Consider the following 19,325-nt stretch of genomic DNA (forward strand, 5'->3'; position numbering starts at 1 on the left):
CTTGCTTCCAATTTTCTTATACTCGCAGATTTTTGCACGGCCCATCGACATTTTAACTGCCGCCAATAAACATCCAGTTCTTGCTATTGCCTATTAAGGCTGAATCATTTTAACTATCAAACCTCAGCCTCGTCTAATATTTCAGAGGGATCCTGGGTACCACGCCTGTTCTGCGACCGTTAGTACCAAGCCACCCGCAATTTTTCTGACGGAACTAGATCAGGTAATTCAGGCGTTCACTTTCGATTCCGCGCCACTCGGGACCGGTCGTTTATGTAAGAATGCTGCGTCTTGTTATGTCGATGTCATTTCAATATTATTTATTAGCAATATTACACCACAATTACCAGTACACCGATTTGTGTAGGTGCTGGCGGATGTCTTAGAATCGTTTAGAAGCCATAAGGACAATTAAGAGGTGGTTTATGAATACAGCACGTTAATTTTATTACTACAAGACTACTTACTGTTTGGGCTCGTAACGTATTTAACCAGTATGGTTAAATACAACTGGACCATATAGAGGGTGTCACAAGATTAGTTGGTTCGATCAAACATTGCTACAATTTATTTTTCAAATTATTGGAGTTTGGAACGCTTATCTTGTTTAGAACGCTATTTGACAGAGATGACTGGAAATCAGCAGAGTTTATTTTGTCTTCTTATTTTTACATTATCGTTTTTGAAATAGTAACCAAAAACTTGACAGATGCTAAACGCAAAATAAAGATTTAAAATTCCCGTATTTTTTCTAGCTGAGATTTAGATCTTTCGACTTTTGAGAATAATTTTTCTGAATCTGAAGCTTTCAATTGACGTTTCAATATCAGAGTTTGTTGCATATCTCACTTTCTTAAGATTAAAATAGGGTAGAATTCGAAACATTTGATGTTTTCTAATAATCTATTTCTACCCCTTAGCAAATTCTCAGTCAAAAATAAACATTTGACATGCATTTTTTTTTCAGTTCAATGGATTGTTTCCGAAGTAAAAAGCTACCCACTATGCTCTATTTGCGCAAATAAGGTGTTTCTGCCTGTGATATGAAAGATATCAAAGATTAAAAACCGTGACCGCTCAAAATCATTTTAAAATGAGCTGAAAATGTTGATAATTCTTGATCTAAAATTTCCAACTTTAATTTCAATGTTGCATTTCTCGCTTCCTTAAGTTGAAAATGGGGACATTTCGACAAATTTGTAATTTTTTACAAAACGAGAGATCTACCATTTCGAAATTTTTAAAAATCAAAATTTTTCATACTTGTCTTTTCAGTTCAATAGATTGTTTCCCACGTAAGAAGCTCCCATTATGCATATACAGGGTGATTCAAAATTGGCGTCATTCCTCTGGAGGTATTGTCTGGCGGTGTCTTAGGAGTACAGAAAAAATAGTAAAAAAATTAAATGTTATTAAAAACTCAGATATTTGCAAAAAACTAGATCAGAAGGATGGCAACAATGTTTTTCAAGGTAATCTGCCTAATTAACATTTCGTAAATACATGCTCCTTTGTAATTATTAAAAATTCCGGTAACCATGGATAAGCATGAAGCAAAAATAATAAAAGAGACAATAACATGCGTTGAGGTTAGGATAACGGTGTCACCTTGCGGTCAGTGCTGCGAAAGACGAGCAAGAAGTCCTGCCCGTTTCACTCCAAACATCTTTGTGTCCCAATCACTTTGAAGCCGGGGTCATATTTTGAGCAGCTTCTCGCGTTCGGTTAATTAACTGCTGCTCAATTTGAACGGGTGTTTGGAAGATCAGAGATTGGAGATCAGCTGCTTGATAAGAGTGGATAATAAGGAGATTACGCAGGTACTAGCTTGTTTGGAGTTAACCATTCAAATGTTTGGTGTTGTATGGATTATTTGTAAACTCCAAACCCCGCAGAATTCGAAGTAATGAGAACAGGTTGACATTTCGAAAGTACGTTCCGCAGTCAACGAATGTTGTTGAATTTACCGTTTATCTTTGTCTATCTTATTGTCGCTCTGTATAATTCCATGATTACCGGAGTTTTAAATAATTACGAAGCAACAGGTAGTTGCGCAATGGCAATTAGGCAGATTACCTTGAAAATCATTGTTGCCGAATTTCTGATGTAGTTTTTTTGCAAAGTTCTCAGTTTTTAATAACAATTAATTTCTTTTACTATTTTTTCTGGACTCCTATAACAGGGCATAATAACATAATTTTGAATCACCCTGTATACCCTTAAAAGAAATGACGCCAATTTTGAATCACCCTGTGTCAAGTATTTATGTCCGTAATATGCAATATATACAAAAATTTTGGTCTTTAAAAAAGACAGAATTTCCTCGCGTCTTTTATTACAGTTTGATAAACAGTGCTCTTATCTCGCAATAAGAACGAATTATTTATCAAAAAGTAATCAAGAACTATCACCTAGAGGGTATCCTGCGACACACTTAGGCTCAAGCTGTAAGAGAATATTCCAATTAGAAAAGAAATTAATTTGAAAAATTACCTTGACGTTTCGATAGCTATTTTCTGCTATCGTTATCAAAAGAACCTAAATGAACATAAAAAAGAGTATGTTAATAAATTGTGTAACAATAGTAGGATATATGAAAATTTGCTCTGATAATTCGTCTGTGCAAATTGTCAGTTATGTGACTTTTGTATTTTTATTTTACTTTTTTATTTTATGCAATATATTAACGGTTAAAAGCTGTGACTACTCAAAAAACCCTGTGTGCTGAAAATGTTGATTATTTCTGACCAAAAGCTTCTATTCTGTGTTTTCAATGAGCTCGTTTATATTTCGCTTCCTTAAGTTGAAAATGCCACCCCTTATGAACTTTTCGGCCAAAAAGCAAAATTTTACGTGCATATTTTTTTAGTTCAATGGATTGCTTCCCATGTAAGAAGCTACCCTCTATGCATATAAAAAATATTTTGTGCATAATATGAAAGATATTCTTCTTCTTTGTCAACCAATATGTGTCCACTCCTGAACAAAGGCCTCTTTTATTTGTTTCCGTGCTGTTCTGTCTTTTACTGTATGGTACCATATTCCTCCTACTATTCTTTTAACATCATGCAACCATAGACTTTTGTGGCCTGCCGACACTCCTCCTTATTTGCCGTGGTCTCCAGTGTGCAAGCCTTGAAACCCATCTGTCCACACTCAGTTTTCTAAATGTCATCCGTGTCAGTCTGATTCTCATTTTTTTTCTTATTGCCGTTTGGTTTTCCTTTCCCATTTTAATGACATGACCAACATATATAAACTGCTCAACAAAATAAACGTTACACAGTAAACACTGCGAGGTATTTGATTTGTGTTTGAAGTGTTGTGTAGTACAATTATATTTCTCTCCGTTCGTGTTCCTACAAAAAATTAGTGCTTCAGATAAAGTTTCTACAGGGTGCCAAATGTAGCAATGCTAAATTTGTGAAAGTTTGGCATGCTCCCAATTGAGCAAAAAAAATATATTTTTTTTATTTCAACATGAAAGTCATAAAGATAGACCTCATACCTCAAAATATTTTTTCATTTTTTTGCTTACATTTTTTATTTACGGGGTAATGTAAAAAAATCGACTTTTTAGTCTAGCAGTGATAGCATTTTTCCTCTTCGACCGATTTTCAAAATCTACAGCTGCCGTCGAAGTTAAAACGTCATGTTAGAAGATACAAGTATGATCGTCCACTCAAGACAAAAATTAAATCATTCAATGCATTAAAAGTGACGCAATCGGAATTGCCCACGAAATTTGGTATTATGGTAGCCTTTGAATTAAAGTTAAATTTATTTTCAAACAATCCGTTAATTCTGAACAGTTTAGGATGATCTATGCTTGACATGAGATAAGATTGACTGGTCGAGGAACCAAATTACAACTGCATGTTCTCGAAAGATAATCACCCTGGCAAACTCCTCTGTTAATTGGATTTTTTTGGGTTGTCAGGTCTGTCAGAACCACCTCTGCGTTGCCCCATGTTTCAGGAATGTTGCCTTCAGATAACCATTAAACAACACCTGTAGAATTTGTTTCATAAACTCTCTGCCCATTTTTAGCATTTTGCAGGTTACTCTGTCTTCACTAGGCGATTTGCGGTCCTTCATTTGTCCTAGTGCCACCCTTATTTCCTCGTTAGTTATATCAGGAATTTCTTCTGAATCTACATTGCAAATGGTAACTTTCTGAACATTAGGATCGAGCACAACAAAGGTGTACAAACGAGAATAAAATATTTCTACATATGTAGAGATTTCCTCTCTTCCAGTTAACATACGTCCTCTTCCTTCATTTTGAAAATTCTGCTTTTTCCGGGCGAAAGTCTGGATCTAAGAATTTCATGTTAGAGTTATTCTCAATTGCCCTTTCAATTGTTCTGGTATTATAGGATCTTACATCTCTCTTTTCTGGTCTCGGTATCCTCCCGTTGAGCTCCTGGCATTCTGCTTCATCTCCGGATGTTGTTTTCCTTTCTTTTATAAGGTTTTGTGTGCTTCGCGTTAGCTTACTGTCTCTTGGCATTTTAACTCTGGAACTAGGAATATCTTTGCTTATTTTCTCGGCGAGATAATTCAAGTTCATGCCCTGAAAGCCTCCTTATGGACACTTATATCTTTTGCAGCTGAGAAAATTTGCTTATTGACAAGTTTTGCTAGTTTAGGGAAATTGATGCTCTAATCAACCGATGGTCACCCTCAATATCACACTGATTTAAAACTGTTGCGTCAGTACAGATTTTCCTATTATTGCAGAGAATGTAATCAATCTAATTTTTATCGTACCTGTTCTTCTCTGACTTCTCCATGTCCATCTCCTTTGTTTAGATTTCTTAAAGCATGTGTTCAAACAGTATACGTTTTCAGCTACAATGTAATTCAGGAACATGTCACCGTGCTCATTGCGTCTTCCTAAACCGGACCTTCCAACATTATTTGGATACCTCTCTACTTTTTCTCCGATTTTTGCATTTAAGTCGCCGATGACCATTCTGAAATGTGTTCTTTCTTTTTCAGTGCGTTTGATATCATCATCATCATCATCATCACCATTGTATATAAGGCCTATTGCCTGTTCAGTTCCGATTTCTCTGCAGTACTTCCTGTGAAGTTGATTGCCAACTGTCACACCACCTCTTGGATGTTGGATGTTCAATAGATCTCCTTCCGTGTGGGTTGTTGTTACATACTATTTTGGCTTGTCTGTCGTGACCCATTCTACGCGTTTGATATGTCTTCCAAAAATGTTTCCATTTCCTCATCTTCTGACGATGTCGATGCATATCCGCGGATTATTTGCAAGCTTAGTATATATTTTGTTTAGTCGAAGTACCACGCAAATAACCCTTTCGGAAACTGAAACTCATTTGAAATTAATGACACAACTTTTTTATAGACCAGAATGGCGACATCTCCAACCCCACGTTTGGAGTTGGAGTTGTTTTGCTAAAGCAGATGGTCTGATTTGAATAGGGTGTTTTTCATTCGACGTAACCATGTTTCGCACAAACCAAGGATGTCCCATTGCTATCCTCAAGTTCTTTCTTTAGATGTTAAAGACGTGTTTTGCTCTTATGGGTAAATTCGATTTTTTGCTGAATTTTGACTGTTTAAATTGCTTATTCAAATGGTAATAAAATGAAGCAGACCGACTTTCTTGATACAGTGTTTAATAGAGCGAACTTTCTTGTAATCGCGAACTCTCGTTGGTTGTAGCAAGATGCCACTTGACAGTTGCTGAGTTGCCAATAAGCTCAATTTCCAGCCTACGTTGTCACATGACAGTGATTATAATAATGAACAAATATAATTTGAACACCGACCAAAAAACATGACCACTCAGACATTTTTTAAAATGAGCTCAGCATTTAACTTGTATTTCTATGACCTCGTTGCATTTCTCGCCCCCTTAAGTTGAAAATAAGGTAACATTTTCGAAAAATCGAGCTTTACCCTTAATGAAATTTTCTGTCAAAAAATCAATTTGACATGCTTTTTTTCAAATTCAATCAACAATTCAAAGAATTGTAATCGAAGTACTAAGCTTTCCACTATGTATATCTAAAATATTTCTGTCTGTTATATACAAGATATCACCGATTAGAAGTCGTGACCACTTTATTTTATTTTAGACTTGGTCGTTTTAGATTTAAGCCCACGACTTATATTTTTGCGAAAAATCGGCATTACTTCTTATACATTTTCGGTCAAAAATCAGACATTTTTATTCTTATTTTTTGAGCTTAATTGATTGTTTCCGACGTATGAAGCTTACTATATATTTCCGATTATTAATGAAGTAGATGTGTCAGTAATATGAAATATATCACCGCTTAAAAAATGTGAGCTCTCAAAAGCTCTTTAAAAATCGACCCTTCAAAAATTGAAATGTCTATCAATCTACGTACCTACTTTACTTTACTTTCAAGTTTTGAAAACGCTAAAAAGCTAAATTTGAGTTCGTATCAATCCTAGTTATTTATCTCTTTGTGATGAGAAGCACTGCAGTAATATTTTATAAATGCTATTTGAATTAAAGTCAATTAATCTACAATAGTTTGACACCTTCGTAAAATTCCTATCTTTATGGCCGATCGTCACTCAAATTTTCATTTTGTATATCTTAAAAGATTTATTTGACATAACTGGTTATATCAGCGATTATGAGCAAATAAATTGAGCCGTAGTATAAACTAAAAAACTATTTTGCATTAATTTGACAAAGCAAGTTATCAACTTTTCAGATCAACTTATAACAAGATTACATAGGAACGTTAAACATACCAGTTCGCTGAAAACTGGTAAAGATAACGCGTATTCAAATCTCCTTTCTAATGTTCTTTTTTCTTTCTAATGAATCGACGCAGTATCATAATGGTTCGTCTATACTGGATAAAAAGCTGTCCTTAATGCCATTAATCTGAATGTTCCGAGAGATTTCTTACTTTTTCAGGAACAGGCCCATGTTCCGTACGTGTGCTCACTCCTTGTATGTTAATCGCTCTCTTAATTGATTACCTCTCATTAGGCACGACCATAGCGAGCTCATATAAATGAGTTCTGATGACATGTCGATGGGAGAAATTTACTTGTGCCTTTTTTGCCTTATGTAATGTTTTGTCGCTTTTTATAGTTTAATTAGTTTTTTTCATGGTGTTTAATTGCTACCTTCTTTGACAATACTAAGATCGGTTTTTGCAACACGCTAATAGCTAACAGAGCAACCGTATTCAAATATCAACAAACACGTATTTTCTTCTAGTTCTTCAAAGCTGAAGCAAGAAAAGTTACAATTAGATAAAGCGTATTCAATCAATACAAAACATAAAATTGACTCAGACATAACATAATATTTTGATAATGGTAAGTCTAACTAAATAGGTAATGCAAAGAATTTCTCTATTGTCGCATAAAAAATAGTTAACTTTGTTTGGTGTAATGCACAAAGAAAGATTCGAATAGCAAATACTTAGACCTGGTTATTATTTTCTTACAAATAGCTAAAGTTTCACACAAGTCAGTATAGCCAACCAATCATTATTTCCTCGTTAAAATAATTACAAGTATCATTGCTCTAATTTTGCGTTTCCCAAAAAAAAACAGTTTTATGTTACCCTAGTTCATAATGGACTATCTACGAAAGCTGCTATGTTCGAAAATCCTGCAGATGTGCAACAGATAAAAAAGTACTATCATTTTGATCATACAATTATTATTTATGTGTACATATGTGATATGTTTACTGAATATTGGCTATAGTGCGTATAAATGTACACTTAGTTGTGACACTCAAAATATTTTTAATTCAATGTTTTTAGTTCAGTCGGCATTTTTACCGACTGAACTTAACTTTGTTTTGAAAGTTAAAAGAAAAAACCAAACAATTTGTTGACGACAGCTTTTATTACATTAAAAGCACAAATCTTTAAAGATAGCTTTCAAAGAGCTACAGTAAGTAACATAAAATGTATGTAAGAAAGCATACTATATTTAGCATCAAGAAACTATTCTAATTTGAAGTTGGTAACGTAGCATGTTACACGCAAATAGATGAATGTATATGTGTTAGTAATAAGAAACGTCTGTCGTATTCATGAAGACCAATTAGACAAACTAAAGTGGGTTTACAACAGATAATGTGGGATTGAGACACTAGCAATGACAAAAAAGGGGACAGTCCGATTTTGTTTCCATAGTTAATGATAATTAGCTCTGATGCAACGAACTTTTTCTAACTAGTTGCTTATTAATCAGTGCCACTAAATGTATCAAAGTTGACCTTTTTTGATTATTCCACGCGTTTAAATTTTATGTCACGGCTTATTTTAAAAATTAAGCTGGCGTCGCTATTAAGTCTTCTATTGAATCTAAAATAGAAAACATATTTTACCCAAGATAATATAAGAGAGATTTATTAAAGTTCCAAATATATGTCTTGTTGCTGATTAATTTGGCCGCAATAGCATCTAGAACATTGCCAACATCAGTAGAATTGGAAACCGGCAAAGCTCGGCAATTTTACTTCAAAACCGCAATCGTTTTAGTAGGTTGTAATGCACGCATATGCTATATTATGCTTTATTTGCCATTAATATTCAAAATTAACGAAACACAAATAGAGTCCTTTGGCAGTACACATAGGCATTTGTCTAAAACCTTCAAGATAATTTCAGATTTTCTTAGATCGCACGCACGGATTCATGCTTTAATCAGTATACTAATTATAGAGAAAAACAAGTTTTCTTAATACATGTTCTCATGAAAATGATCGATTTTTTTTGGTAGAAAACAAAGAGAGTCTCGTAGGACTTTAACATAGCGTTGTTTCGATATTTCGCCCAGAAAATTGAATGAATATCGAAAATTTCAATTGAGCCTAATCAGTGTCTAAATAGTGGTTAGTCTTCAACTTTTTAATTGGATTGGCTTTTTATGATGGCAGTTTACATTGACTGGGTAATGCAGATTGGATCAGAAATAATATTTGTTACTACAATAGCTCTATTTATAGAGTCTAGTTTTGCCTGTATAGTTCAAATGTGAAAAGCTGGGAAAGTATCAGGACTTTCATTATGAGCAACTCATATGGGTCATCAGATTGCCCAATTCTGTTACGAAAGTTCCTCAATTTAATATTGCGCGGTAACCACGACGCCTCTAAAGAGGTTACTAAGTTAACGCAAGTGGATAATTACTCGGAATATTCTACATTCGTGAAATAGTCATCAGCTAAAACGACCGAGAAATCGTGTTCGGGATTAATTAATGTCGTTGCTGAAGATTTTTACGGCGAAGTCTTTTACTTGAAATTTGCTTTTTTGGCGAAAAAAGAGGTCGGTCGTGTCCGACCAGTCGGTGTGGAGTAACACCGTTAATAAATTTTGGCTTTAATGCGTGATTGAAATTAAAACATGAAACGGCAATTATTTTCCACAGACTATTTAAATGATGGTATAGAATTAGACTGTTACATAGAAAATTATTTTTCGTTAAAAATATACATTGATAATTAGTCTTGCACGACTATGCACTTAAGCTGAAGATCATTAATAGTTTATTAAATCCGTCGTGTGATTTTAAAAGTTTGTTGTCCTACTACTAGCTGAACAATTAATGTGTATTTTTGAGGAATTTAGTCATCTGTCATCATTTTTAAGTATAATCCAACTGTTTTTAAGCGCTTTATTCCAACTATTCCGTCCAGTAATATGTGAGCTTTTGAGCGGCTTTGCTAACTTCCTCATGGTGCAGACTTATCACATAAATTATATATTACCATCGCCGCCTTTGGTTGTGCTAACCGGAAACCAAGTGTGATAAAATGTTGGTATTTCCGTTATATTTAATGAACGACACTAGCGGAATGCATGTCTTGGATATGAAGTACACATCTATTCTATTTATATCTAGGACTAGTTGTAACAATTTTCCGTCATAAATTCATATCTTTTCTGAGAATTTTGCTCCGTTTTCTCCTTTATGTTCACCAGTCTGAAATATTTCCATGGTCACAGTTTAAAATGTGCTCATGTTTGATCATTCAGACTGTTGAAATGCTTGACGCGATTTTCAAAATAAAAAGTATTTCCTGCTTAAGAAAGGTCTTAGGAGTTTTTCGTTCACCTAGTAAACCGCTAGTTCAAATCCATTGGGCAAATTGTTAATGTTTTATTGTCTTTATAAATTTATAGTATTACTTAGTCTTTTTATGCTGAAAATATTGTCTTTGAGATCTATTCGGTTGAATCCAATGTTGTATAAATGGATACAACACAAATTAATTAATCAATAAACCTACTTTGTCCATAAAAGCATTAAATTCTAATATGCGGAAACTTGTAGGCTGATCTAAAAAAGGGATCGCTTCACGCAACTTCCTGGTTTCGTCGATAAATAAAACGTCGCCTTTGAAACGTTAATTGCAATTTTCAATATGCCTGCAAACAAAAATTCAAACCGGATGTGTTCCTATTAAATTAATACACAGACATCGAGCAAGGATATTTTACTGTAATACCTATTTTAGTAAGTACTATTAATCGCTGAAAGAAACACTGAAAATACCATAACCATTAAATTTACGACGTGCAAAATTGCTTGTAAGTTGACATTAAAATTAACTTTTTATGGTAAAAACTTTACTGTCTGTATTAATTAACGGAACGCTTTATAACTAGTTGCGATCAGATGAAGTTACTTTTCTGAGAAATCGACGATGCATCAGTAAACTTTTAAATACACTGATGAATACCTGAATGAAAAATAAAGCGATATTTTATATTAGAAGAAAACACTTTACCATGAATATCTTAATGTTAATTAAAGAAAAAAAATAATAATCTAACTAAGTGCATATTTCGCGGGAATATTGGTTTTTACAAATTTTCCTTATTTTCATACAATTATTTATAGTTGTAGTTGCCCATTTATGACCAGTGCTTTCTTTGTAGAATGTCGACAAAATACTAATGTTATATTTACTAGTTATAATTTCTCAGTTTTTAATGTAAAGGTTGGTTGAAGATGAAGGAGGCTCTCGCTAAATTTTGTTACAAAATTAGGAGCGATTTTTAAAAGTTGCACAAGAAATCACAAAATTCAATAGAATGGTTTCGTTACGACTTCCAAATAATTTTTCAGTTTTCTTTATTAATTTTTACATCCTGTTTTATGGAAAATATAGCCAAACGGGAATCTTGGTGACACAGATTTTGAAAATTTTCCACAATTACTGAGAAATTGTCATTTTTTATAGTTCTTGGTTCAAGCATTAAATGTTTTCAAAATGCTAAAGCTTCAGCTACTTCAAATTTAAATACATTCTATTTCTCGGGTCACATTTTTGGGGGTTTGTAGCATCTATAAGGATTTCGATGAAGATATTAATATGTGTATTTTACCTTGACAAAATCCAACAAGTTATTGATTCATTTTTTCTATTGCTTGATATTCACATTTAGCTTTGTTTTACGGTTCTCATACCTCTACATATAATTTGATTTTTTGGTTAACATTTGAGATACTTTTTACTTTTAGCCTGTCAATTTTTGCTAATAGGTAAAATCCAATTTATTCTGAGAGCAAATCAGGTAAATTTTATTGAACATTTCCTCATGTTCTGCCGCAGTTAAACTAAACAGGAGCGCGAGTCTGACCAAAGTCAAACGGTCATTCTTGATATCCAGTTAGCCAGTTAGTTAGAGTAGCGCTGTTACAGAATAGAGAAAAAACGTGAGAACGCTCGAGTACAAACGCGTTCATTAGTCCACTTTGCACCTATTAAAACGATAGCATTAATTTATTGCACATTGTGATACGATACGGGAGTCAATCATTGCAAAACATCCATAAAAAAAATTAAGTGATTTAGTATAATAACAGGCGAGTTTCTTTTCTCCGTTATTATTATTAATATACCGTGTTCAATTGCATACAACTGACCTGTGGAATTTAGAAAAACTGTATTTCCATTAAAGCAAATAATGGATTTCACGAAACTGTGGTCGAAACTTGACAAATTTTCATGGAAAAATACCTTTTTACATCCGTCTAAGCATTTATTAAAAGTGACAAAATTTTACATAGTGACAATTTAGAACAAATCCTTAAAAACGAATTTTAACTCCAGTTGCATAATTGGTTTTGCGAGAAAATGCATTTTCAGTTGTTCATCCGTTGTTGGCAAAAAACTGAAGCGACTACAAATTGCTTTGTCTATATTAATATATTGCTCCTTAAGGATCCGCAGAAAATCTGTCTTATGTTAATAATATTATTCGCATTTATATCCAGTTACGTTGCAAATTCAAACATCTGAACAAAGGTATTATTTAATAAGGTTGGTATACAGGTGTGCTCTTATGCAGATTAAACAAATGCTAATTAATGATGGCAATTCATTTAGGATTCACCTGAATCCATTAATATCTATATATGTAAAATTAAAAAACCTTGAAGTACAAAAATTTCCAGTGATTACAGTGAATCAGATCTTTTAATTGTAAAAGTGAGAGAAAATTGATGTTGTTCGTTAATGTATCACTAATATTGTGAGTGGTGACAATCTAAAAATAAATTTCTTTTTAAGCAGCATTTCCAACAAACTGGCTGAAACAATTACGGTTTTCCCACGCAAGTTTCCTTCTTGTCGCTGCGGTGTAACAGCTAATTATCCTACGACAACCAATAAATAAGCACAAATACAAGTTTTAATGATAATTTATTTAATTTATATTGTTGTATATACACGTACCAATGCATCGAACAGAACGACCTTGCCAGAACCACCGTTTGAACTTTATACAATAAAAATGGAACTCGTTATAATGATTGCGTTCGAAATTTTCTGCAATAATAACATAATATGAAATAGGCGAACTGGAATATTGATTATTGGGTGACATTTGTGAGAATGATAAAAGGAAATGATCCAAGGTCAGAATGGAGTAGAGTGAAGGAGAAGAAAAAGAATTTGCGACGTTTCTTAGAAAGAACCTTGGATGCAGCAGCTTTTTTAGTGAAATGTAAGTAGGTCGGCGTTGGCTATTGCTGATAGGCTGCAAGATGACTTATGTGTAGTTTTCGACCTTTCTCGGTGAGTACCGAGGTTTTAGTTGAAAGGCAATTAATTATTCATTAGCTACGTGCTGCCTTTATTCGCCTAGAAGTTGCTGCACTCGACTTTTCTGAAGATCCAAAATTTCCTATCTATCTTATTTCAATATATATATCAATATTTAAATCGTCCAAGAGTCAAAAGTCATCAGTTTCTCAATTGGGTGGCTTTCAGGAATTACAAGTTCTTCCGGCCAATTTCGATTTTATTTGTGACAGGATGGTTTTATTTGATGCCGTAAAATCTGTACTTGATTTCAAGCTCCACCAGAGCCTATTTTGAGCCAATTAACTCGCATCAACTTGGCTTACTCTGAAAATGACATTTATGAAACCCGAACTTGGATAAGTTTCTGGTGTTTCAAGTGGCATGGTTTTTTTCGCTAATTAATTCAATCGACTGTTGATGACTTCCAATGTGCAGTTCATCCTGCATTCCAACTGATATTTAAAGAAGTTTTAAAATAAAGCAAAATTTCCCGAAGAGAAAATGTTCTCATAACATCTTCGTATGAAACCCTACCTATTCCAGAAACAATTGAAAGGAAAATCAATATCTAATCATTGAGAACTTTCTAATGTTGAATGATGCCTCAAAGAACAAATTCAGAATTGAAAATCAGAAGACTGTTGCAAATGGCAGTAAACGATTTCCTGCATGGTCTAGTAGTAAATATCGTGGGCAGCTAAAGTAGATAAGCCGTAAAGCACGTAGGTTGGCAGGACTGCGGTATAAACGTCCCATAATTTGCAATTATGCTCGTTCTGTATTCGTCCTGCTATTATGAAGAGATGTCGCCAGTTTGTGGTGCACTGAATTATGAGATTAAACTAGCGGGAGTTCATCTCACGAAGCGTTCTTCGATTTGAAATATTTGTAACGCGCATTCTGATTTAACTCATTAAAATGTTTACTTCAATTGCAAATCTTAAATCTATTGCTTTTCAGTTGCTCTCAGATATCAACGATATCAAGACGCAAAACAGTGTGGTAAACAGCAGAACAATTCCTGTTAACAGCACAGAAACACGTTATATTTTGCATGATAGTATCAACTGCTCACACTAGTCATATTCTTCTTCCATATCATATCAGGTGTTATTCATGCTCAAGTGCGGGAAATTTATAAGATAAAAATCAGGGATTGTGTGCGTGCATCGTGAAGAAATAGGCATCAGAATCCAAAACCAATTGCTAACCGAATCCCGCACGTATGATCCGATTCAACTAACCATAACGGTCATTGCTGGTTGCTGCTAAACCGTAACCATTGCAGTTTTAAGACTTCAACTTACTATCTTTCTACTATATGCAAATTACGAATTATATGGGCGTTATCTCAAAGATAAGCGAGCGCGAACGATAACTCGTCTAATGATACGGTATGAGCGCAACCATCTGAAGTCATTATCTTTATTCTACATATTTCATTGTACTGGCGCATTCCATTAAAGAAAATTGCAGATGATCTGTTATGTAGAATAGAACTCTGTTACACGAGGAAAAGAATACCAAATGGCAGATGCAAATCTTAGATTCGAGACGGATACAGTAGTAAAAACGATTAACACGTGATTTGCCAAGAACTCATGTGTATCTATGAAATCTATTTACTTCAACGAGCTTCTTTAATAGTATTGTGGTTTAGTTTTCACTCAGTTTTGAATTGCATCGCAGTCAAGTGAAGCTTTGATTTGTTGTTAACAATTTAACCGTTGATCATGTTTTGATGATCAACAGTTAAAATATGAATCAATGATGTAAATTTGATTCATATTTTCATACAACGGAAAGCCTCAGTTGGTTTTGCAATAATTCAAAACTCAGCTTAAAATTAAATGGGATTGTACTAAAGAAAACTGAGGTTGGTGGATTTTATATTCAGCTGCACCAAGAACTCAGAGAAAAACTTTCAAATTTTTTCCGTTCAAAGTTCACCAAACTGGCTTCAGATAATGAAGTATTTTCTAACATTTTTAAAATTACGAATCCTGACAAAATTGCGGGAACTGCCAGGCAATTTTAAAGGTCTCAATTGATGGTGCCCGCTTAACATCTTCTGGGACCTGGCCTGAACTTATTGCGATTTTCACTCGAAAAAATTCTTCAGAAAAAGCGAGAATTTGGCAAAAAAATGGTTTTGTGGCATCTTAAGTTGGTTGAAGAATTGCCGAGTTCTGAGCAAAAGAACAGATGCAATAGCTCTTAACATCCGTATAAGAATTTTTGTATACTAAGCAAGCAATAAGTTAGGCCTGGGTAACTCAGTTAATTTTTAGGAGTTGGCGCAGTGCTGCGCAAATGGCTTGGGGCGCCCACCCAACGCAGCGGCGCAGTAACTCAGTTCCGTTGCTGGAAAAATATTGATGACCTTTTTTTACTTTTTTAGATTTATTTTAAAGGCCATTTTTAAATAATATTTTTAAAATGTCTTCAAATTTCAGATTTTTTCAGTATTATTCAAGTTACTCTTTCTTCTAAATGCATCTTTTTATTTTAATTTTTTAAAAATGCTGACAGTCTGAAGGTATTTTGTGAGAAGTTGATTTTGAAGAAATTTCAATTCTTCGTCGTTTTTTCCCGAGAACCATTAAGGTTTTCTCCAAAACCAATCACAAAACTAAAAGTTTTTCCGCTGGAGAAAAGCACAAAAAAGCATTATTTTCTGATGATTCTGTTCTTTTTTGACAATAATGGTGTTTTCAGCAAAAAAGGGCAAAATTAATTTTGCTAGAAAATTCGTCTTCGAAATTCTTTCTTTGCAAAAATCGCATTATTTTTTAGTTTCACTTAAAATACTGGAAATCTTCAGGTATTTTCTGTGAAAAATTATAAGACAAATTTTATTGGAACACTCGCCTTAACCGCTTTGCAAAAATATTTGTAATACTTTTTGCAGCTTCGAATTATGGACAAAAGCCTAATAATTATTTTTAGGTCTTTTTTCAAAAATATTTCCCCGAACTGAAGAAGCGAAATTTTATAATCACTTATATGGAAAACCCTTGGAAACTTGAGTTTCTTCACTTTTAGGTCAATATTTCTAAACAACACTGTCTCTAAGCAGAAAAACCGCGTTTTTTCTAACGTTATAGGTACTGTAAAATACTGACCAACTGAATCTTTTTTGCAAAAACATTAAGAGATCGATTTTACAAGAAAACTTGTGGACTTTCCTTAGACTCAGTTGTGTTGCTGGGAAGATCTAGAATCCTTTTTTTTAGTTGTTTGAACAAAGTAGTAAAACGGTACTCATAAAAAATGCTAATAACCCTATTTAAATGTGAAAATTCCAGTCTCGGGTCTCGTAAAGCTTTAACAAATGAATTATAACTCATTAATCGATGAGTTATATGAGCGGCAACAACTCAATAGCGCAACTCAACACAGTGTTACCCAGGCCTACTATAAGTCAGCGTTATTAAAACTGAAAATTTATATTAATGATTACTAAATCCATTCAAACTACTTTAATTATAAAATACCGAATTCACTTTCAAATCAAATGTTTCGAATTAAGTAGTGTAATTCGGAGCCTGCCCAATTTCGAAAATACATAAAAGTAAATTAGTTATAGAAGCCATCAATAGCGAGATTGAACGATAAATTCCCCATTAACCACTAATGATCTCGATCTGATTTGCAATTTAAATTTAATGTAATAATAAACACAAATTTATTACAATTTTTTTCCATCTAGTTTGATGAAATTGATCCAGATCATTGCCGATTTTCTAATTTTTAGTACTAAACCCTTTTGAAACAGTACATATTTTTGCCATAACCTATTCACTTTTTTTCACGCCAAATTTATTCCCATTTATTACGATTTTATATTTGTACCAACTATAACTAAAGCTGTATATATTACAAGAAACCAGAAGAAATGTTATGTTAGCGGACTTTTTATATGCGATTCCTCGTTGTTTCTTACTGCTGATACAAAGTATGCTCCTAATAGTGGAATCCCCCTATAATTGATTCGGAATCAACTTTCTTGGGAAACATCGTTATTTCACAGTTGAAACTGAACAAGAATAGACCTGTTTTCAATTAGCTGATACAAAACAAGCCTAGGAAGCTGTTTCCCCATCGAAAATGGTGGTCGCCGTAGTGACTGTGAATGCGTTTATTCTTACAGTAGGTAATCGCCAACTACCGCCTTGTACGGTTTGCTCTTCTTCATTAGCGTATACCTAGTGTATTTTATGTGGCATTTGACACTTTTTTTGGGTTTCCGTATCATCGTTTTTAGTGGCCTTCGCCTGGGAAGCAATTCAGTATCTTTAAGTGGAAGAACCGAGGAAAAAACTAGCGATTGAAATATTAACGCTCCTGCTTAGCAGTGTTGAACCATTCCGTCTGATGGGATGAAGGAGACTTTGATTATTTTAATTATTTGACTGTCACATATGTTGAACACCACTTGATTGCTTATATTGTTATGCTAATAATCACAACTTATTTTTGTTCATAGTTTACGCACCCATTTGGTTTTATATTCCGCGATTCTATGCAGCGATAAGCGATTACGTTAATTACTACAAATTAAAACGATATGTGCTCCGCAAATAATGCATTTAAATGGCATAATGAATATCTAATGGTTTATTTATATACCTATTAACAGTAGCTGTTTTCCTAACATTACAGCAACTACCTTCTTATAAACCAACTTAAATGTTAAATGTATGAGTTGTTAAATTAAACAGTGATAATTTTATTCCGCAAAAGCTACATTTAAGCAGAAATCTATACATTGTTGTACATAAAAAATTACTTTAGTTTCAAATTAGTTTAGTTCCTAATGTTGTAGGATTTTATATTCCTTTAAATTTGAAATCGAAAACCTTGCTTCTCTATAGGTACTCTCAAAATAACCATGCTAATGAAAGGAAAGAAAATGTTAAACCAGAATGTATTATGACCTGAATTATGTCGTATTTATGATTTCTGTTATGGAATCTTGGTGTCCCATTTTCATGTCAATTGAACAACACTGTTGTCTTCTAGTATATTATTTAAGAACAGCAACGGCTGGCAGTTATAGCATTAAAAGCAAGAATTCGCCAGTAGGCACCCATATACACATCCATATTTAATTCCATGAATGACCATCATAACAAAAATTAAATAGTTGGCAGGTAAATGCATAAATATACGTGAGGCTAGCTTGGAAGTCCATCCTCCATCTTCTATAAATCAATATTGCGGTGTACCTAGGAAATTACGAGAACAGTTAGGTTCCCCAAGGTGCTTCTTGAGCTCGGTAGGATCTTTTTCTTATTTTCCACCGAATGGGTGTATAAATAAACGCTTGTGCTGTTAGAATATCTTGATTTACAGGGTTAAGTGCCTGCCTAACCTGTGTATTCGTGCACTTTTTTCTTTATTTGGACGTTATTGACCTTGTTCATCTAAGCATAAATGCGGAATTAAGAGGAGCAGCTGAACTGTTATAAAACGGTAGAACATCGCTTTACAATGTTACAGTATAAAGCTGCTACACTGACAGTATATACATATATTAATTTCATGCTTTAATATTTAGGGTTTTATAAAATAATAGGAATTGTAGTTAAAATGTTGGGTTAAAATTGAGAGTTGGTGAAGTATTTTGTCATGACAAATTTTATTTTAAACTTGTCCTTTTTGAAAGAAATATATTTGCTTCTTAATTTTTAAGAGACATTTCCCGGTTGAACACATTACAACTTTTTAGGAAAATTACTTATTGCTCAGGCAAAGTTCATCACTTCAGATATTTAGTCCAAGTGAGTTTTTATTCGAAAAAATATCGTATGATATTTCTTGATTAATAATTTATATTTTCTTAATTATTTAACGCAAGTTCCGCTGGCACTGACTTTGTGTTAATTTATATTTGTTACATGTTTTTATTGTTATTCTTCGCATTACATGTGACGTTGAAACTGACTTATAATAATTCTGTATGATATGAGATAATTTTGATCAGTGATCCATCAAAATTACGTTAACTCTTCTCAACTTTTAAGGAGAACTAAAAGACAGAAAAATCGATTGGGTCGGTAGTCAATTTCGAAACTAATAAAGATTATTATTTTATTTTTTTACAAAGTTCCTTTTGGGTATTTCGCCTAAAAAAATTTTGTCTTTAAAAAAGACAGAATTTCCTCACGTCTTTTATTACAGATTGATAAATAGTGCTCCTATTTCGCAATAAGAACGAATTATTTATCAA

The sequence above is a fragment of the Dendroctonus ponderosae genome, unplaced genomic scaffold (genome assembly GCF_020466585.1).
Source record: "Dendroctonus ponderosae isolate FM_Combo_2020 unplaced genomic scaffold, Dpon_F_20191213v2 Dpon_F_20191213_2, whole genome shotgun sequence".
NCBI lineage: Eukaryota > Metazoa > Arthropoda > Insecta > Coleoptera > Curculionidae > Dendroctonus > Dendroctonus ponderosae.